Below are 6,000 nucleotides of genomic sequence, written 5' to 3' on the forward strand. Positions count from 1 at the left end.
CTTGGAGCCGTTGGACCCCCATCATCCCAAGGAAAGGAAAACTCTGGAACCCCAAAAGTGGAGAGATCAGTGATAGGGAATTCCTGGGAGAGATTTTTTTGGGCTGAATCTTGACATTGTGGAGATTTTCATGGACACAAGACCCCTGCTGACTTCTAGAAATGGAATTGGGCAGGAGGAGCCTCTACTCCAAGGCGCTCCCACCTTGGTTTCCCCCAAACCAGGATCTGTCATTGCCAAGCTGTGGCCTGATGGAGGAGGAGGAAAAGCCCCAGAGATCCCTCACGAGGAGTGGCTGCAAACCCAGCCCAGGGAGCTGCAGGAAGGAAAGAGTCCCCCTGAGCCAGGAAGGTGTCTGGAGATCCAGCCGGAGCTCAGTGGAGAAGCCTCATGGCGGGGAGAAGCCCCACAAGTGCTTGGAATGTGGGAAGGGTTTCAGCTACAGCTCTAGCCTGATGGAACACCAGAACATCCACGCTGGGGAGAGGCCCTGTGAGTGTGGGGAACGTGGGAAGAGCTTCAGTGGAACCTCCGACCTCACCAAGGACCACAAGATCCACACTGGGGAACGGCTCCATGAGTGCTTGGAATGTCAGAAGAGCTTCAGGTGGAATTCAGGGATCGTCACTCACCAGCACTTCCACACCAGGGAGAGGCCCTGCGAGTGTCCCGAGTGTGGGAAGAGCTTCATGCGCTGCTCCAGCTCAATCCCCCATGGGAGGATCCGCGCTGGATGATCCCCAGTGATCCCCGTTGGGCAGAGCCCTGGTGACCCCCGATCCGGGTGATCCCTGTTGGGTGGGGGAAGGTGTTGGAGAAATTTCTTTGCCCTGTCCTTGTGCTGCTGTGATTTGGTTGGTAATAAATTCCCTCCGTGTGCCCAGGCCGGGTCTGTTGTGCCCGTACCGGATTTGCCGAGGGATCTCTCCCGGTCCTTGTCCCCACGGAGGAACCCTCGGTTCCATTTTCTGTCCCTGTGCGGCTGCGGGGGGCAGGGACAGAGCGGCTCTGCATCGGGCCAGCGTCACCACTTGCCACGGGCACCCTTGAGATCCCGCGAACCTGGGCACACATTTCTGAGCATACCTGAGCTTCCACCTGCCCAGCGCCCCAAGGTTCCCCCTCCCCAAAAAATCCCCCAGCCCGGGGTTGCAGCGTCCCGGGAACCCCTCAGCCAATCCCAGCGCAGGCAGAAGGCGGCGCAGCCAATGAGAGCGCGGGGCGTTGGATTGCCTCATCGGTTGCCGGGCAGAGCCCGTGGCCAATCGCTCCCCAGCAGTGGCGGGAGCCAATGAGAGCGCGCGGCGCTGCCGAGCCCGCCCCGCTCCGGACTGGTGCTCCCAGCGCAGCGCGGCTGCTTCGGGGCTGCGGCCCCTGCCCGGCGCTGGCCGTGGGGCGAGGGGCGGCAGCTGGGGCCGGACTGGTGGCACTGGTGGTGCTGGGAGCCCCCCCGGCTGCGGGCGCGGAGCTCTCGGGTGAGCGGGGGGGCGGGAGGCGGTGGGACAGGGGGGGAGAAGGGGGAAAAGGGGGCGAAGGGGGGAGCCCGGAATGGACGGGAGGAGGAGGGGCCTCCCCCCAAAGGGAGAGCGGGAGGGGCTGAGGGGTGGGCGGAGGTGAAGGAGAGTTGGGAGAGGGTGGGGAAAAGGGGAGGGGGGACCCCGAAACTGAGCCCGAGGGTGGCTGGAGATTGGGGGATTTTTAGGAAAATGGGGAAACGGGACCCTTAAAGTGATTTTGGGAGCGGCCAGAGATGGGAGGGGAAAAGTTGTGGAAGGGGAAATGGGGGAAGGATGGCACAGAGGAAGTGGCAGCGCGGGCAGGAGGGTCCCATGGCGGCCGTGGGGCACAGGGAGTGCGCCGTGGGGATCCGGGCTGGCCCCGGTGCTCTGGGGGTGCTGGGGGGGCACCCCGGAGCTGTGTCCTACACTCACAGGGGTGTTCCAGGGGATGAGATTGAAGAGTGTCCCTTGTTGAACGGCACGGAGAAGGTGAGGTTCGTGGAGAGGTTCATCTACAACCGGGAGCAGTTCCTGATATTCGACAGCGACGTCGGGGTGTACGTGGGGTTCATCGCCTATGGGGAGATGAATGCCAAGCGCTCTAACAGGCACCCGGTTCACATGGAGTACTACCGGGCTTTGGTGGACACGCAGTGCTGGCGAAACTACGAGCTTTATGCCCCCTTCACAACGGTGGAGCGCCGAGGTGAGCGCGGGGCAGAGCGCGTCCCCTCGGGCCCTGCCCTGCCAATGACCCTGGAGCTCCTGAAATTCCCAGTATCCCTCGAGTCTGGGAATCGCCCCAGAGGCCGCAGCCCTCCTTGTGCCCATCACTGGGACATCCTCTCCTACCCAGTGACCTCCCCCGTGGCTCCTCCAGCCCATCCCAGTCCATCCCGGTCACTCCCAGTGCTCCGCGGCGCGTCCATCTCGGTCGAGCGTGGAGATAACGCCTTTCAGCCAATCACAGCTCGTCCCTCCGATGACCCATCTGTTGCTAGGATGATCCGCAGATCGAGTGCCCCGAGCTGGACTCGGCCTCGCAGCGCCGCGCACGTCATTGCCAGTTCCATCCCAGTCCATTCCCAGATCACTCCCAGTGCCACCGCAGTCCCTCCAACTCCCTCCCAGTCTATTCGCAGTCTATTCCTAGTCCACTCTCCGACTTCCACGCTCTCTCCCAGTGCCGAGTGCCCCTCCCACCTTTCTCAGTGCCACTCCAGTCCCTCCCAGTTCATTCCCAGACCATCCCAGTTCCAACCAGCCCCTCCAAGTCAATTACCAGTCTATTCCCAGTCCATTCCCAGTTCACCACAAGACTTCCACCGTCTCTCCCAGTACCCCCCATCCTCTCCCACCTCTCTCGGTGCCACTCAACTCCCTCCCAGTCCATTCCCTGTCCCTCTCCACCCCACTAAAGCCCTCCCCTCTCCCAGTGCTCCCCAGCTGATTCCAGTGTGTCCCCACTCTCTCTCTCTCACAGTGCCCCCAGTGTGTCCATCTTGCTGGTGCCCTCGAGCTCCCAGCCTGGCCCCAGCCGCCTGCTCTGCTCCGTCATGGATTTCTACCCTGCCCACATCCAGGCGAGGTGGTTCCAGGGCCAGCAGGAGCTCTCAGACCACATGGTGGCCACAGACATGGTCCCCAACAGGGACTGGACTACCAGCTCCTGGAGCTGCTGGAAACCCCCACCCCCAGGGCAGGCTCACCTACACCAGCCAGGTGGAGCACGTCAGCCTGGAGCACCCCCTGAGCTGCACTGGGATACGGGGGAGCCCCCGGGGGCACTGGGAGAGCCACTGGGCTGTGCTGGGAGCCACTGGGAAGGAGCTGAAGGGAGCTGTCTTGGAACTGGAAGAGGGGCTGGGGGCTTGGCAATGGCTGGGAAGGGGTCTGGGGGATGCTGGGGAGGGTGAGATGGGGTTGGGGGGGTCCTGGTGGGCACTGGGAGGGAGTTTGGGGGTGCTGGGTGTGACTGGGAGGGAGTTTGGGAGCACTGCCATCCTCTCGCCACCCTGTGTCCTCCTTCACCCCCTGTCTTTGCACATCCCCCGTTCCCTCCCAGAATGGTGATTGCTGTGTAAGAGATGGTCGAAGTTTCCCTCATTTGCCTCATGACCGTCACAAGGACAGACCCTGAGGGCCCTGGCTGGAGTTCTGGCCTGGTTGAAGTGGATGCTCACCAAGTGATTGTGTGCAGGTGTGCTTGCTGTGCCTCCACGGTCTCACACCTGCTTCACCATCCCACAACAGCCCATGAATTTCCCCATCTCTTGGCCAAATGAACTTTCTGACTAACTCTGGTGATCCCCCCCACGGAAGATCCCTCATCTGCCTCATGACCACCATCAAGGACGGAGACTGAAGCCCCCTCCCAAGGAATGAGACAGAGACCCTTATAATTCTAACACAGGATGCTGGCCTGACGGAAGTGGGATGTCTGCCAAGTGGTGCCTGCAGGTGTGTTCGCTGGACCAAGACTGGTTTCGCACAGAACCAATCCTGAAACAATGGGTCCCGCTCACTGCTGAGATTGCTTTGTCCTGTTTTGGAACATGGACTGTCCATACCTGTTTTCAATACACTTATTCTCTGTTGTCTTAACCCATTCTCCCCTCAGCAGAGGACTATAAGAGACCCCTGAGTTAACCCAAGAATTTGAGATTCTCCTCGATGTGACAAGACGGATCTACTGGCCGGACCACAGGGATTTCATCTCTCCATTGGCAGCTATTCCCCCCAGCCCTTCTTTTCCTCTCTCTCTCTCTATCCTTTATCTCCTTTCTAATCCTTCTATCGCATTTGCTGTGGGCACTCAGTAAAGGTGCATTTGTTTTGATGAATACTGAAATCCCCTCTGTGTTGTTTTGCACTCTGAGATCAGTTAATGAACCATCACAACCCCACTTGTACAAGTGGATCATGGCAGGCCGCGCCGTCCTGGGCCCTCCTTCTGAAAACGGCGCTGACCACGCTGTTTAAGATTCCCCTTTTTCCCACCAATTCCTTCTCCTCTGGTCCCAAACCTCCCCTTCCCCCCTACCTACCTACCTCTCCCCCTTCCTGCTGTGCCGCTGCAGCTGGCCCTGCCCCGGGCCCGCGTGGCGCGGCTGCGAGCCCCGTGCAGGAGTCAGCCGGCCTCACCACCACCCTGTGAAAAACCAATCACTTGTTTTAAAAATTTAAATGTTCAATAGTAATAAAATAGTTACAAAAACAGGAATAAAAAAATAGAACAGTAAGAACTTGGACAATCAGAGTTAGGAGAATAAAAAAGCAAAGAATTACGGATGTTTGGATGCTTTCCTCAGAACAGCATGTCAGCTAACAAAGGGTTAACCCTTAAAAGCAATAGCCTGCTGCATATTCATAAATCTCATACATGATGCAAACATTCCAAGTAGAGATTTTTCTGGTTATTGTCACCTTACCCCCCTATATCTCGTAAATCATGGTTTGGCTCCGTGGAGTCAGAAAGAAGGAGGTGAAAGGAGTCTGGTTCTTCATGATAAGGAGGCAATAATTCTTCTCTTTGGGATTTTAGTGTCTTGTTGCTGTTATCTCTGTGAAAGAATTTCTTGAACATCTCATCCCTTTCTTGAGCTAGTTAGAAAAGTATCTTACATCGCATAGTTTCTATTTTAATATTATGCTATAGCCTAAAACTCTATTTACCACACTACTTAAGAGGATTAACACAGCATTAATTAAGTAAAACTGATTAACTTTCTAACATAACACACATAATATTCCTTTTATTATTTGCAAAAAGCCAACCATATAATACTCATTTTTCACAATAACAACACCCACAATACCAGCGCCAACGCTGAGACCAAACACTAAAGTCTGTGCCCCTCGTGAAGAGGGGATCAAAGAACTGCACCCCTCCTGGTGAGGAGATCAAAAGCCTGAGGAGATTGAGCTGTTAACTCATGAAGTAAAAATGTATTCATTTAATCAAGTATCATCATTTCTGTTACTTTATCCTTTGTGATTAAGACTCAAATGCTTTTCTATTCCTTGTTAATCATAATTAATAATTAATAATTATTAATATTCATTTGCTGAACAATATTCATTTTGGTTTTGTAAACTATTCAGTCATATTCCCGAGAATCCCCTTATTTTAAGTTATTCAGCATGCATTGATCAATTTAAAAACAGGGAGTTGTGGAGTGCCCCTGTTCCTAAGAGACAGGAATTTGATCTCACCCTCCTTGTGCTGCTAAGAACTCCTCTCTTGCCTCCAACGCCAACTCTCCCCTGGGATCCCCTGTAAAAACCCCCGGCCCTGCCTTTGCCTGGTCCTTCGTCCCCATCCCGCCCCTCCTGCCCGGGGGTAAGGAATAGATTCTGGAGCTTTCTGGAACCAGGACCCATCTCGTTTGTTCCCCTGTCCAGCGCCGGCAGCTGCGCCCTCCGTGGGCACGATGAACCCAGCTGCAACACACAGCAACAGCAGGGAGCCCAGAATTACCCCAAATTCCCCAAAACTCCG

General features: G+C 55.9%; 1 long non-coding RNA gene across 1 annotated transcript; it reads left to right on the forward strand.

Moving 5' to 3' along the window:
- The first annotated feature begins 3,418 nt into the window (after positions 1 to 3,418).
- Positions 3,419 to 4,342, forward strand: LOC132340652 (uncharacterized). Its single transcript, XR_009489969.1, has 2 exons — positions 3,419 to 3,959; positions 4,120 to 4,342. It is a non-coding gene; the product is annotated as an uncharacterized LOC132340652 (long non-coding RNA).
- The last annotated feature ends 1,658 nt before the right edge of the window (positions 4,343 to 6,000 follow it).

The sequence above is a fragment of the Haemorhous mexicanus genome, chromosome 32 (genome assembly GCF_027477595.1).
Source record: "Haemorhous mexicanus isolate bHaeMex1 chromosome 32, bHaeMex1.pri, whole genome shotgun sequence".
NCBI lineage: Eukaryota > Metazoa > Chordata > Aves > Passeriformes > Fringillidae > Haemorhous > Haemorhous mexicanus.